Genomic DNA, 14,286 nt, shown 5'->3' on the forward strand with positions numbered 1-14,286 from the left:
TTTTTGACGCCCTCAAGTTACAAATTCTAGCTTGGAAGGAGACCTAGCCATCTCACAACCATCTGAAATAGCACAGACAATCCAGAGTCCGTCGTCGCATCTGACAGACGTCGCCTTCAAGGCTTCAACTAGAAGCTACTCTCGAGTGAACCACGGTCTAGATTAAACTCGCAGCGTAGAGGGACGCTTCCCTCTTGCCCAGAGTACTTCCGCCGCCTTCTTCGCGACATTTGCCCCCACTGCAGTGTTGTTTCTGCAACTTGCGGTCGGGCTGGCCATATTCTAATCGCCTGCCACAGCACTAGTGGACGACTTGGAAGGCCTCAGTATCAGTGGGTTTCGACACCACCCATACGATGTAGGGCTGGTGCTATGACAGACGCTACTGGGTACACATCCACATTGCTGGCCACTGGATACAAGCGCCGTAGCTACAAAATATTGTCCATAGAAAAATACAGATTGTTCAGCTCTACCATCCTCATGCCACGCTCCTGCTACTTCTTCTTGAGTACGGCCGAGCACCAATTTCAGTATAAATCAATAGGGAAACTGTTACACACCAGTTCTTCAAAATGTGTGATTTATTTGGCACTAAATGTTTTGGACTGCATTATCCCATTAATAAAACAAGGAAACACAAACCATTACTTCTCATTATTGCACATATAATGTATCTAAAGCTCTAGAGTATAACATATACCAAATTTAATATGACGTTACGGACAGTCGAAAATAATGAGTAAGCAGCAGACTCTTTTTCAACCATACAACACTCTACCTTTTACATCTAATTGTGGTACATAACACTCATCTAAAGTTCAGTTTTTTACTTCCCGCGTTTGCCAAAGATTATATTTTCTTGTTAGATATATACCATAGCCACCAACAGTGCTGCTGTCAACAGCAAAATGTTGGAACATTTGTATGATAAGACAAAGCAAATCCTAAAAACAGTCTTGAGCCACCAACAATTCTGCTGTCAACAGTAAAATCTTGAAACGTTTATGTTTCAAGTCAAAGCAAATCCTAAAAACAATGCTGCACCTATGTTGCAAAGTTTGCATCTAGTGAGGATAACCAACATGAACCATTAAAACTGAACGGTCACTAAGAGGATTAGGTTGCTGGCAGCTTTTCAGGATAAATTCCACTTGGATACCTTTGTCGTTTCATTTAACACATCGACACATTCCTCTTCTAAAGAACAAAATCTCTCTTTTTCCACTGAATTTGATTGCAACCAACATTTTTCTTCTAAATGCAATACATTCAAGTGGTTTGTGACGCTTCCTAACGAATACTGTTCATTCTTAAGGTGCTCTGCTACGCTGATGAACCATTTCCTTTATTATGTTATTTAAATCTTATTTTAAACTTTCTTCCTGTCTGACCCACATTCTTCGTCCCACAGATTAGATATTTTATTTCATAAACTACCGCTTTCTCCATCCAGTTCTCACCTGAGCTAATTTTATGCTTCAGATTTTGGTTCAATTTTTATCTGTCCGGAACGCAGCTTTAAATCCATTGCTATTGAATAACCTCATCAGTTTACTTGAGATGATGCCCCAACGATGCATGATTCTACCATTGATACTAATTCACTCTTCTTGTTGGTTTCTGTTCCTATCTTTGCTTCAGTCCTATCTATTAAACCTGTGAAAGCCATTTTCTAGTGCTGTATGTTTATGTATTTTCACTTCCTCATCATTGGTCTTAGCGATTAATGGCATGATATTAGCCCCAAGGACAATATTTTTAAAGAATGCTTTTTTATGTTTATGGGTGTGGCATGAAGTTGGGTCTTATCAATTACTGCACCAGTGAAGAAGGGTTTCCCATATATTCCTATTGCTGGGTTTTCTTCTTCTCGATCATCAAATCAAGAAATTTTAAGAATCCCTAATAGCCATGATCTACAACAAATACTATATTCTTGTGCATTGTGTTAAAGTCATTCGCCATTTCATTTATTTTTCCTCTGCATATCTTCCTTGCAAACATATTTATCACTGCACTTTTATCGCTGTGCATAATATTTTTCTTTAAAAAAGCTGTTTCGTGTGTGTTCAAAAAAATATCTGCTCTCCTAATTCACAACCCATTTCTAACCATTTTCTTGTATGTAAAACTTACCACTAAACTTAAAATACTTGAACAGTAAGACAAGCTTTAACAATACTACCAATGCAGGTATTTCTAGCTCAGACATTTTTTCACACTCACGTACATTGCTTTTTATAATGCCTGTCGCTTCCTCAACTGGAAGAAATTTAATTACTTCTAATGAAGCCACCTTGCACCCTTGTATCAACTGAGCCACCTCGCTACTATTTTAAATCCAAATGGTTTCACTATAATGGTACCATTTACAAAGTGTCACACATAACTGTTTGTTTAATTTTTGCACCAGGTCCCCTTCGTTCATTATGACTTTATGCTTCATCCTTCCATCGCGGTCAGGAGGTTATTGGGCGCATTACAGTATGCTTTTGATTCTTTTTTTAGTAAATGTTACTTTTTTCGTAAATGTTACTTTACCCATGACTAGTATCACGATATTACACTTCTGCAATCCTGCTTTCAAAAAAGAACCTATACCTTTCCCAATGTAAATCTTCTTGTTTCCTAATTAGGTTACATTAGATTGATTATTCATTCCGTAGACCCACAAAGGAGGGAATCCTCCTGGGTTTGGCACATATCGGATAAACACATTACAAAAATGAAATTAGAAAAACTTGACTTTCATTAATTTTAATTATCCTCAGTCAATAAACAGTAAAATTATGAACATGAATTAAAATTAAACTTCTAATATTTTCTGGTTTAATACTTACCTCTGCTTTCATTAAATCCATCATTCACACAGTAGCTAGTTACTTGGCTATTACAAACAAGTTGTTGTTGTTGTGGTCTTCAGTCCTGAGACTGGTTTGATGCAGCTCTCCATGCTACTCTATCCTGTGTAAGCTTCTTCATCTCCCAGTACCTACTGCAACCTACATCCTTCTGAATCTGCTTAGTGTATTGATCTCTTGGTCTCCCTCTACGATTTTTACCCTCCACGCTGCCCTCCAATGCTAAATTTGTGATCCCTTGATGCCTCAAAACATGTCCTACCAATCGATCCCTTCTTCTAGTCAAGTTGAGCCACAAACTTCTCTTCTCCCCAATCCTATTCAATACCTCCTCATTAGTTACGTGATCTACCCACCTTATCTTCAGCATTCTTCTGTAGCACCACATTTCGAAACCTTCTATTCTCTTCTTGTCCAACTGGTTATCGTCCATGTTTCACTTCCATACATGGCTACACTCCATACAAATACTTTCAGAAACGACTTCCTGACACTTAAATCTATACTCGATGTTAACAAATTTTTCTTCTTCAGAAACGATTTCCTTGCCATTGCCAGTCTACATTTTATATCCTCTCTACTTCTACCATCATCAGTTATTTTACTCCCTAAATAGCAAAACTCCTTTACTACTTTAAGTGTCTCATTTCCTAATCTAATCCCCTCAGCATCACCCGATTTAATTTGACTACATTCCATTATCCTCGTTTTGCTTTTGTTGATGTTCATCTTATATCCTCCTTTCAAGACACTGTCCATTCCGTTCAACTGCTCTTCCAAGTCCTTTGCTGTCTCTGACAGAATTACAATGTCATCGGCGAACCTCAAAGTTTTTACTTCTTCTCCATGAATTTTAATACCTACTCCGAATTTTTCTTTTGTTTCCTTTACTGCTTGCTCAATATACAGATTGAATAACATCGGGGAGAGGCTACAACCCTGTCTCACTCCTTTCCCAACCACTGCTTCCCTTTCATGCCCCTCGACTCTTATAACTGCCATCTGGTTTCTGTACAAATTGTAAATAGCCTTTCGCTCCCTGTATTTTACCCCTGCCACCTTCAGAATTTGAAAGAGAGTATTCCAGTTAACGTTGTCAAAAGCTTTCTTTAAGTCTACAAATGCTAGAAACGTAGGTTTGCCTTTTCTTAATCTTTCTTCTAAGATAAGTCGTAAAGTTAGTATTGCCTCACGTGTTCCAACATTTCTACGGAATCCAAACTGATCTTCCCCGAGGTCCGCTTCTACCAGTTTTTCCATTCGTCTGTAAAGAATTCGCGTTAGTATTTTGCAGCTGTGACTTATTAAACTGATAGTTTTGTAATTTTCACATCTGTCAACACCTGCTTTCTTTGGTATTGGAATTATTATATTCTTCTTGAAGTCTGTGGGTATTTCGCCTGTTTCATACATCTTGCTCACCAGAGTTTTGTCAGGACTGGCTCTCCCAAGGCCATCAGTAGTTCTAATGGAATGTTGTCTACTCCCGGGGCCTTGTTTCGACTCAGGTCCTTCAGTGCTCTGTCAAACTCTTCACGCAGTACCTTATCTCCCATTTCATCTTCATCTACATCCTCTTCCATTTCCATAATATTGTCCTCAAGTACATCGCCCTTGTATAAACCCTCTATATACTCCTTCCACCTTTCTGCCTTCCCTTCTTTGCTTAGAACTGGGTTTCCATCTGAGCTCTTGATATTCATACAAGTGGTTTTCTTCTCTCCAAAGGTCTCTTTAATTTTCCTGTAGGCAGTATCTATCTTACCCCTAGTGAGACAAGCCTCTACATCCTTACATTTGTCCTCTAGCCATCCCTGCTTAGCCATTTTGCACTTTCTGTCGATCTCATTTTTGAGACGTTTGTATTCCCTTTTGCCTGCTTCATTTACTGCATTTTTATATTTTCTCCTTTCATCAATTAAATTCAATATTTCTTCTGTTACCCAAGGATTTCTATTAGCCCTCGTCTTTTTACCTACTTGATCCTCTGCTGCCTTCACTACTTCATCCCTCAGAGCTACCCATTCTTCTTCTACTGCATTTCTTTCCCCCATTCCTGTCAATTGTTCCCTTATGCTCTCCCTGAATCTCTCTACAACCTCTGGTTCTTTCAGTTTATCCAGGTCCCATCTCCTTAAATTCCCACCTTTTTGCAGTTTCTTCAGTTTCAATCTGCAGTTCATAACCAATAGATTGTGGTCAGAATCCACATCTGCCCCTGGAAATGTCTTACAATTTAAAACCTGGTTCCTAAATCTCTGTCTTACCATTATGTAATCTATCTGATACCTATTAGTATCTCCAGGATTCTTCCAGGTATACAACCTTCTTTTATGATTCTTGAACCAAGTGTTACCTATGATTAAGTTATGCTCTGTGCAAAATTCTACAAGGCGGCTTCCTCTTTCATTTCTTCCCCCCAATCCATATTCACCTACTATGTTTCCTTCTCTCCCTTTTCCTACTGACGAATTCCAGTCACCCATGACTATTAAATTTTCGTCTCCCTTCACTACCTGAATAATTTCTTTTATCTCGTCATACATTTCATCAATTTCTTCATCATCTGCAGAGCTAGTTGGCATATAAACTTGTACTACTGTAGTAGGCATGGGCTTTGTGTCTATCTTGGTCACAATAATGCGTTCACTATGCTGTTTGTAGTAGCTAACCCGCACTCCTATTTTTTTATTCATTATTAAACCTACTCCTGCATTACCCCTATTTGATTTTGTATTTATAACCCTGTAATCACCTGACCAAAAGTCTTGTTCCTGCAGCCACCGAACTTCACTAATTCCCACTATATCTAACTTTAACCTATCCATTTCCCTTTTTAAATTTTCTAACCTACCTGCCCGATTAAGGGATCTGACATTCCACGCTCCGATCCGTAGAATGCCAGTTTGCTTTCTCCTGATAACGACGTCCTCTTGAGTAGTCCCCGCCCGGAGATCCGAGTGGGGGACTATTTTACCTCCGGAATATTTTACCCAAGAGGACGCCATCATCATTTAATCATACAGTAAAGCTGCATTTCCTCTGGAAAAATTACGGCTGTAGTTTCCCCTTGCTTTCAGCCGTTCGCAGTACCAGCACAGCAAGGCCGTTGTGGTTAATGTTACAAGGCCAGATCAGTGAATCATCCAGACTGTTGCCCCTGCAACTACTGAAAAGGCTGCTGCCCCTCTTCAGGAACCACATGTTTGTCTGGCCTCTCAACAGATACCCCTCCGTTGTGGTTGCACCTACGGTACGGCCATCTCTATCGCTGAGGCACGCAAGCCTCCCCACAAACAAGTATTGTCAAAAATTAAAGTAACTTATTCATTGCAATGGCCCTCAATTAAGAACAGTCGAGTTATGTACAAGATTTAAAATTAAATTTCCACTATTTACAGACTAAGACTTACATCTGCTTTCCATACATCCATCATTCACACAGTAGGTATTTAGTGGGCTGTTACAACCAAGTATTGTCAAAAATTGAAGTATAATAAATTTTCATTAAAAAGGTCTACTGCACTTTTTGAGAAATTCGTGGATGGGATAGAAGGAGCTGGCCACCAAAAATTCTTTTAAATTATGTTTAAATTGTGCCTTGTCTGAAACTAAACTCTTAATGGTTGCTGGTAACTTATTGAAAATATGTGTTGCTGAAAACTGGACTCCTTTCTGGACAAGAGTAAGTGATTTTAAATCTTTATGTATATGGTTCTTATTCTTAGTATTGATACTGTGTACTAAGCACTTAGTTGGAAAAAGAGATGTATTATTTACAACAAACTTCATTAAGGAATAAATGTACTGAGAAGCTGTGGTTAGTATGCCCAATTCTTTGAATAGGTTTCGACATGATGTTCTTGGATTTACACTACACATTACTCTTATTATACGCTTCTGTACTCTAAAAATGTGTTGCCTTTCATTACTAACACTTCATTTTCTTACAACTTCAAATTTACTTCATTTAACACTTTCGCTGCTCTTCTCTTTTTCTTCATTGATACTTCATTTTTCATTGTTTTACTTGCCTTATATACTGAACTACATTCTTCATCTCTCGACATTTTTAACCCTAGCAATATCAATGTGTTTTCCGTAATATGTACTAGTGACGGCGGGGTGCTTTATTCTCACCACAAAAAATTTAAAAAATCAAATTCCATAAACCGTTATTAACATTTATTAATGGGTGCTTCTTTAATAGGTATTGACGTGTATGAATTGTTCAGTACCTGAAAATGTCGTTTAGAACAATCGCAGCAATACCTAAGCGTTTTCCATAACCAAGGAGCGATGCTTTATGACCACCAAAGAAAAACTAAAAAAGTGCCCATTTCATTGATTTCGTTGGCTTTTATTCACAACATACTTTTTAAAGATATATCGATGCGTAGGAAGGGTCTTGAATATGAAAATATGACTACGATATTTCTGTTGAAAAAGTACGTCTACTACTAAGACTTAAGTTTTTGGATTAAGTTTTGCTAAAAAAATTTACAACAATCATGGAAACTGGTAGAAGACATCATTAAAAACAATAACACTCTTTCAGAATTTTAAAATGTCAGAAATCGGACAAAAAGACAACATTTTCAAAAGCTGGGTATAAAGAACGACTTCCCCCCCCCCCTCCCAGGTTAAGCTATCTGCAATAGTTTTGGTTTCGTCGTACATTGAGGAGTTACATTATATTCTACACATCGTTTTTTTAACTATTTTACAGTTTTGACAGTTGGAGCGTAATAATATCCTTATTAATTCGTGATGCAGTTGTACGACGGCTTCACAATAGATATCCATTTTAATGTTCAAAGGCCAGTAAATACTGAAACCATAAAAGTGTTATTTTGTTGTAACAAGGCCGCTTCTTACTCCAGTGGTGCATGTGCAAGATGGGTTCTATAGCATCACTATAGGTGCAGGGTCAGGAATGCATGAAAAATTAGTAATTTACTTACTGACGTAAAGTACTAATTTTTCATGCATTGCTGACTGAGACGTCCTCTATACAACAATATAGTGGTGGCTGCCGTGGTGACGCCCTCGTCCCACAGGCAGTGTGTGACGTCCTCCTAGCGGAACTGTGAATCACTGTGGGGTGTGCCACAGTTGCTGGTGGAACCAGCGTCCTTCCCAATAAGTAGTAAGTCAGCTCAGGGTGGTGCAAGTCCAGGCGGCTGGTACGCATCGTCCGTGGCCTAACGGTAGGTGGCAAAAATTGGGCCAGATTTAGGAGCTAAATCCAGGAGCCCCGGAGGTCGAGCGAACCCATTCTGGCGGATACCACCGTAGGCCAAAAAAGAATTAGGGCTGGCTGCTGGCATATAGACCAGCTATGCCTACTAGCAGAGACAGTACCGCCGCTCGGTGAGTACTGATGTAGTCTGGTCATATATGAGTAGCGAGTAAAAAATGTTGAAATGTGTGTGAAATCTTATGGGACTTAACTGCTAAGGTCATCAGTCCCTAAGCTTACACACTACTTAACCTAAATTATCCTACGGACAAACACCCACACCCATGCCCGACGGAGGAACCGAACCTCCGCCGGGATCAGAGTAGCGAGGAGACTACGCCAGTAAAAAGTGGAATGATTTTGGCGGCTGAGCCCTCTGACCTGGCATATTGTTGCAGGAAGAATCACTTACTCCACTGTGGAAATGCCGCATTGTGCTAGAGCATGTGGCAAACGGACAGCTACTGACAGCAGAATGTAGCATTGCTGCCTTCACACGAGCTGCCGGCCAGAGTGGCCGAGCGGTTCTAGGCGCTACAGTCTGGAACCGCGCGACCGCTACGGTCGCAGGTTCGAATCCTGCCTCGGGCATGGATGTGTGTGATGTCCTTAGGTTAGTTAGGTTTAAGTAGTTCTAAGTTCCAGGGGACTGATGACCTCAGTAGTTAAGTCCCATAGTGCTCAGAGCCATTTCACACGAGCTTGTGTTGTTGCAGCTTCCTGAAGCAAATTCCGACTGCCAGTATTACTTGGCTGGTTGTAATGACCTACATACAACGGTGCCTATGTTCAACATCAACGTGCAATAAGCACTCAATAATGGCAGGTGGCAGCACTAGCAGTGGAGGTTATGTAAAGTGAGTCAGGGGACGCGGAAATCAGTGCAGTCGATGTCGTAATATGGAAACGAAGCAATTCATCTTGCCCCAGAAGGGCGTAATCATTGGTTTTCGAGTAAAGGGTGGAAGCAATTAAGAAATGGCTATGTGTGTGAGCTGTTTGCATGCTACTGTGGTTACAGTGTACTGCGGGTGGCAGAATGGCACTGGGCAAAACTGCCGCCGAGGCAACTGTGGTACAACGTAGGCCACAGATGATGGGATGAGAGACGGTTGTGGTGATGTGTATGCGTGAAGGGACATACAATTGTTGAGCAGCTGACCGCCCAGATGGACCAAGCGACTATCAAAAGTGTCTCCTCAACGACCGTGCGATGAACGTTCCTGTGGATGGGCCTCTACCGCAGGCTCCTGCGTCCGTACACCCATGTTGACTGTTCATTGGCGACGAAAGCTGGAATTTGACGTCAGTATAGCAACTGCACGTCTACTGACTGACGACAAATGGCCCCTTCAGATACATCACGTTCTATGCGCCATTAGACAGATGGGCATTGGTGTGTACAGCTTGAAACATATGAAAGCAAAGATTGTGTAACAATCGTTGGAAGGGTCCAGATAAGAGGGTATTCCCTGGGTGAAGGCACAATGGATCAACGCAAGTACACACCTATCCGTGGGGACCTTGTCCACCCCTACGCAAATTTTGTATTTCCTTGGCATAGTGGCATGTATCAGCAGGACTATGCAACATGTCACATGGTCATCGAACGCCTCAGAATTAAACCCAATCGAGAATCTAAGCGACCACCTCAATCGGGCTGTTGGCACCATGGACCCCCAACCGAGAAACCTAGTGCAGCTGTACACAGCGCCCGAGTCGGCACGAGTCCACATCCTTGTCGCTACCTTCCAAACGTCATTGACTCTTCCTGCGTCTCACAGAGGTCTACACTACAAAAGGTGATTATTCAGGCTTTTGACATGTGGGCACATTAATATGATTGGACAGTGTATTTGCTGAAGGCTACAGCAGCATCGTGCTCAAATCGCCCCAGAGCAGCCCATCAGCTCCCCGTACGTGACGTAAGCCACCGACATACCCTACTACCACCCTGTAGTAAACAGAGGGCAGCTGTCGGACGCAGCGGGGAGCCAAGTGATGTCATATTTTATTCAGGTGGTGAGGCCGCGCGGCGCGAGACGCGAGATGATGCCGCCTCCCTGGGGGCGGGCAGGCGGGAACTGCCCTAGGGGCCGGAGCTGAGCGGCGGCTGACGCGGGATCCACCACAATGCGCTGCAGCGGATGCGCTGCGCAAGCATCTCTCGCGTCCGTCGGCCGTCGTAATTTAATATATTATTATTGTTATTATTATTTTGATTGTTGGCGTCTTACGTGGTGGGCCTTAATAAAAATGATATTTCATTCAATTTTGATTTACGATTAAATGCTTTTGTGAAGTTCTCCTTTTTAACAATATTAATCTTAAATTATTTGTTACGTTAATGAATGTTAGACTCACTGAATCTTAAGACATGAGCATATAAGTTGAACCATGGAATAAACTTTTCACATTAATTTCCTCGGCTAGTCAGTTCACTTTAAAGCAAAAAATCTTTAATTATTAATTACAATTGCGGCCCACACACGCGCGAGAGTATTTTTTCTTACCTCCGTAAACCATAGCATTGTAGTCGGAGTCCTGGCTCTGGCTCTCGGCTGTTGTACTCAAAATAAGAATCTTAAGCTACGTATTTTTTGCAACGTCGGGCGGCTGTGGAGTAAAATGTATATTATGTTAATAGCGGGCGAGTTTTTCGCTTCCGCTAAATTTTATAAGTGAATATCGCCACGTAATGGCGTCGTTGGCTGCATCGGCCGCTGCGATTGTTGAAGTGTAAATTACTCGAATGCAGGTTAATTCAAGGAAGGCGGACATGAAATCGGGATCACCTCTTACAAATTAAAAGTGAAGAATGATATTAAATCAATATATTATCTGCTTAATTAGTACAAATATGCTTACATTTGCCAGCACTCGCGATGTCCGTCTACACGCAACCAAGACAAGAGAAGAAGTGAAGACGACTAAAAAATTAACAAAAGAGCGTATCTTGTTGTCTCTTTAGATCATTTTGTTATATTTCTTTGCACTCGAAACTTACACAGAGAAATTATTATTTTACGGGTACATTATATATATATATATATATATATATATATATATATATATATAATTCAATTTTTAAATGTCTCTTCTTTATAAATACTATTTTTAAGTGTTTTCGTATTATTTCACTGGGGACGCTATACATCCGACTGACAAATCACCGTCTGGAGATATTAAACCATCGCAGTTCCCTTTCAGGTGCAGCGTAGTCCTGGCCGCTGTTGTGAAACTATTTCCTCAAATTTTCCCTGCACTTATTATTTATTTCCTTTCTTAGTTATTTATATTGCTGTACGCCTGTCTTCCCCTGAATAATTTTCGCACTTCCTTTTTCGTCAGTTAGCTGAAGTATTCCATCTATTACCTACCTTAGTATCGACGGTTGTCTTTCCAACGTCGGTGATTGCTGTGTTTATAGATGTCCACTCTTCTTCAACTGAACTGCATACTGTGGTATTCCTTATCACAGTATCGACATCCTGAGCGAACTCCAAATGCGTATCACCATTCTTCAGTACTTTATTATCTCACTTCCTTCCAGAGTGATTCTTCGGTACGTTTCTCTTAAACTTCAGTCTACTCTTCATCGTTACAAGGTTGTGATTTAAGTCTATATCTGTGCCTTGTTACGCTTTACACTCCGGTATCTGATTTCAGAATCTCTCTCTCACCATGATGTAATCCAACTGGAATCTGCATCGTCCGCTGTTGCTATCACCCCATGGTGGAAGACTGGTACACATCTCTGTCAGCACCGGAATTCAAGTGTCATTCAATTTCACACTCTCCTCCTTCCCATGGAATTTCGTGGGGTGTTTTACAATCTCTATGGCCTCTCTGTATAGCCTTTCATGATATCCGCTTGTGGCTGCCAGTACTTGAGTCCTATCAAAATGAATGTGGTGGTCTCCTGGCTGCAAAGCATGTTCCGCAACATCTCATATGTCAATCTCCCCTCTTTTGCCATTGCCCTTATGCTCTTCAAGTGATCTTTTGAGCGTTTTGTAGTACAAGCGTACACCTCCCCATAACTCCACGGACTCCTGCAAAATCCTGCTTTTCCAGCGGTTGACAAGCATCACTGGGCGCCTTTAGGTGATCTCGTATCTTCTCGGTGGGTTTGTAGATTACCGCTAAGTTTCAGTTTCTCTAAATTTCCCTATGCGGTCAGTAACGTCCTTACTGAAAATCTGATAAACTTTCGTTATCACAGTCGCTTGAGCATCGCTATGATTTCTACGCGGTGTTCATAACACTCTTTTCACCCCAGCAAACGAATAACTTATCTTGGGCAATGCATTAGTGAGATGTTTTATTTCTGGGTCAAGCAGCTCTGGTTCGCAGATTTTCCTTGCTCTATCTGCCAACGTTTTTATGATGCCTCGTTTTATTGAGTGTGGTGGTTGGAATCCCAGAGTAGGTAACGGTCTGAGTCTGTGTGCGTGTGTGTATGTGGATTTTCGATAAACCGCGTGGCCCAAGCTAGCATATTCTTTCTTAAAAACTGACATATCAAGAAAATTTAATCTTCCACCTGACTCCTCCTCCATAGTAAACTAAATCTTCGGATTCATCTCGTTGATATGTTTGTGAAAACGATTCAGTTTCTCCCTACCATGACGCCACAAAACAAACGTATCAAAATGGTTCAAATGGCTCTGAGCACTATAGGACTTAACTTCTGAGGTCACCAGTCCCCTAGAACTAGAACTACTTAAACCTAACTAACCTAAGGACATCACACACATCCATGCCCGAGACAGGATTCGAACCTGCGACAAACGTATTACCCACGTACCGGAACCAAATATTCTGTTTCTTGTTCGCAGTTTCCAGTGCCCGAGCCTCGAATATTTCCATAAAGAAGTTCGCTATAACTGGGCATAAGTGGCTCCCCATAGTGACACCATACCTCTATGCGTAGAACTCATCGTTCCATTTGAAATACGTGGTTGTGACGCAATATTTAAACACTTCTGCAACATCTTGTACCTTCGGCAATCAATAAAGTCTTGGTGCTAGCGCAACTGAATTGAACAGTCATTTCTGAATGCTCTGTTCCATAGAGGACTTCTTTATCAACCGCGTAACATTTCTAAGAACCTCGTCAGTGGGTTCTTTACCCAGTTTCCTGTAAGTTTGCGGATGTAATAAGTCATTAATCTTACTGTCGTAGTCGGTCACATTCGAAACAACTGTTGCATGTCCCTTGTCAGCGGGGAAAACAATAACACTGACGTCTTCATTCAGGAGCTTTTGTCATACCTCTCACCTACAGTTAAACTACTTTTTGGAGGCTTTGTGCGAGACAGTACCCTTGAAACCAGGAGACCACCACATTCATTGTAACAGAACTCAAGTACTGGTAGCGCAAAGCTTCCAAAAAGTGATTTAATTCTGGGTGAGAGGAATGCCATAAAACACCTACATGAGGACGATAGCGTTATTGTTCTCCCCACTGACATGGGAAATGCAACGGTTGTTTTGAATGTGACCGACTATGATAGTAAGATTAACGACTTCTTAGATCCGCATAGATGTAGGAAACTGAGTAAAGACTCCACTGACAATATTCTTAGGACTATTACGCTGTTGACAAACAAGTCCTCTAATGAACAGAGCGTTCAGAAAAGTCTGTTAAATTTAGTTGTGATACCACCACAGCTTTATGGATTGCCGAAGGTGCAAAAAAGACATATTCCTCTAAAGCCTATAGTGAGTACTATTGGTTCGCCCACGATACTGACCTCATTGGAAAAATCTTGAGAAAGTGGAACATCGTGATAATCTAAAAACCCACGCAGGAAACGAAACATAACCTAAAAACGGTCAATGGATGCTTACCTACCGCTGAAAAAAAGCAGGACTTTGCAGGATTCCTTGTAGTTGTGGGGGGATGTAAGTTTGTACTGCAAAAAGAATGGTCAAAAAACGACTTGAAGAGCACAAAGACAATTGCACAAGAAGGGGAAACTGACAGATGAGCTGTTGCGGAACATGTATTGCAGCCAGGAGATAACCACATTCATTTGGATGGGACTCAAGTACTGGCAGCCACAAGCGGATATCATAAAAGGCTATAAAGAGAGATTGTAAAACAACCCAGGAATTTCCATAGGGAGGAGGAGGGTGTGAAATTGAATGGCATCTGCATTCTGGTGCTGAAGA

This window comes from Schistocerca nitens, chromosome 4, assembly GCF_023898315.1.
Source record: "Schistocerca nitens isolate TAMUIC-IGC-003100 chromosome 4, iqSchNite1.1, whole genome shotgun sequence".
Taxonomy (NCBI): Eukaryota; Metazoa; Arthropoda; class Insecta; order Orthoptera; family Acrididae; genus Schistocerca; species Schistocerca nitens.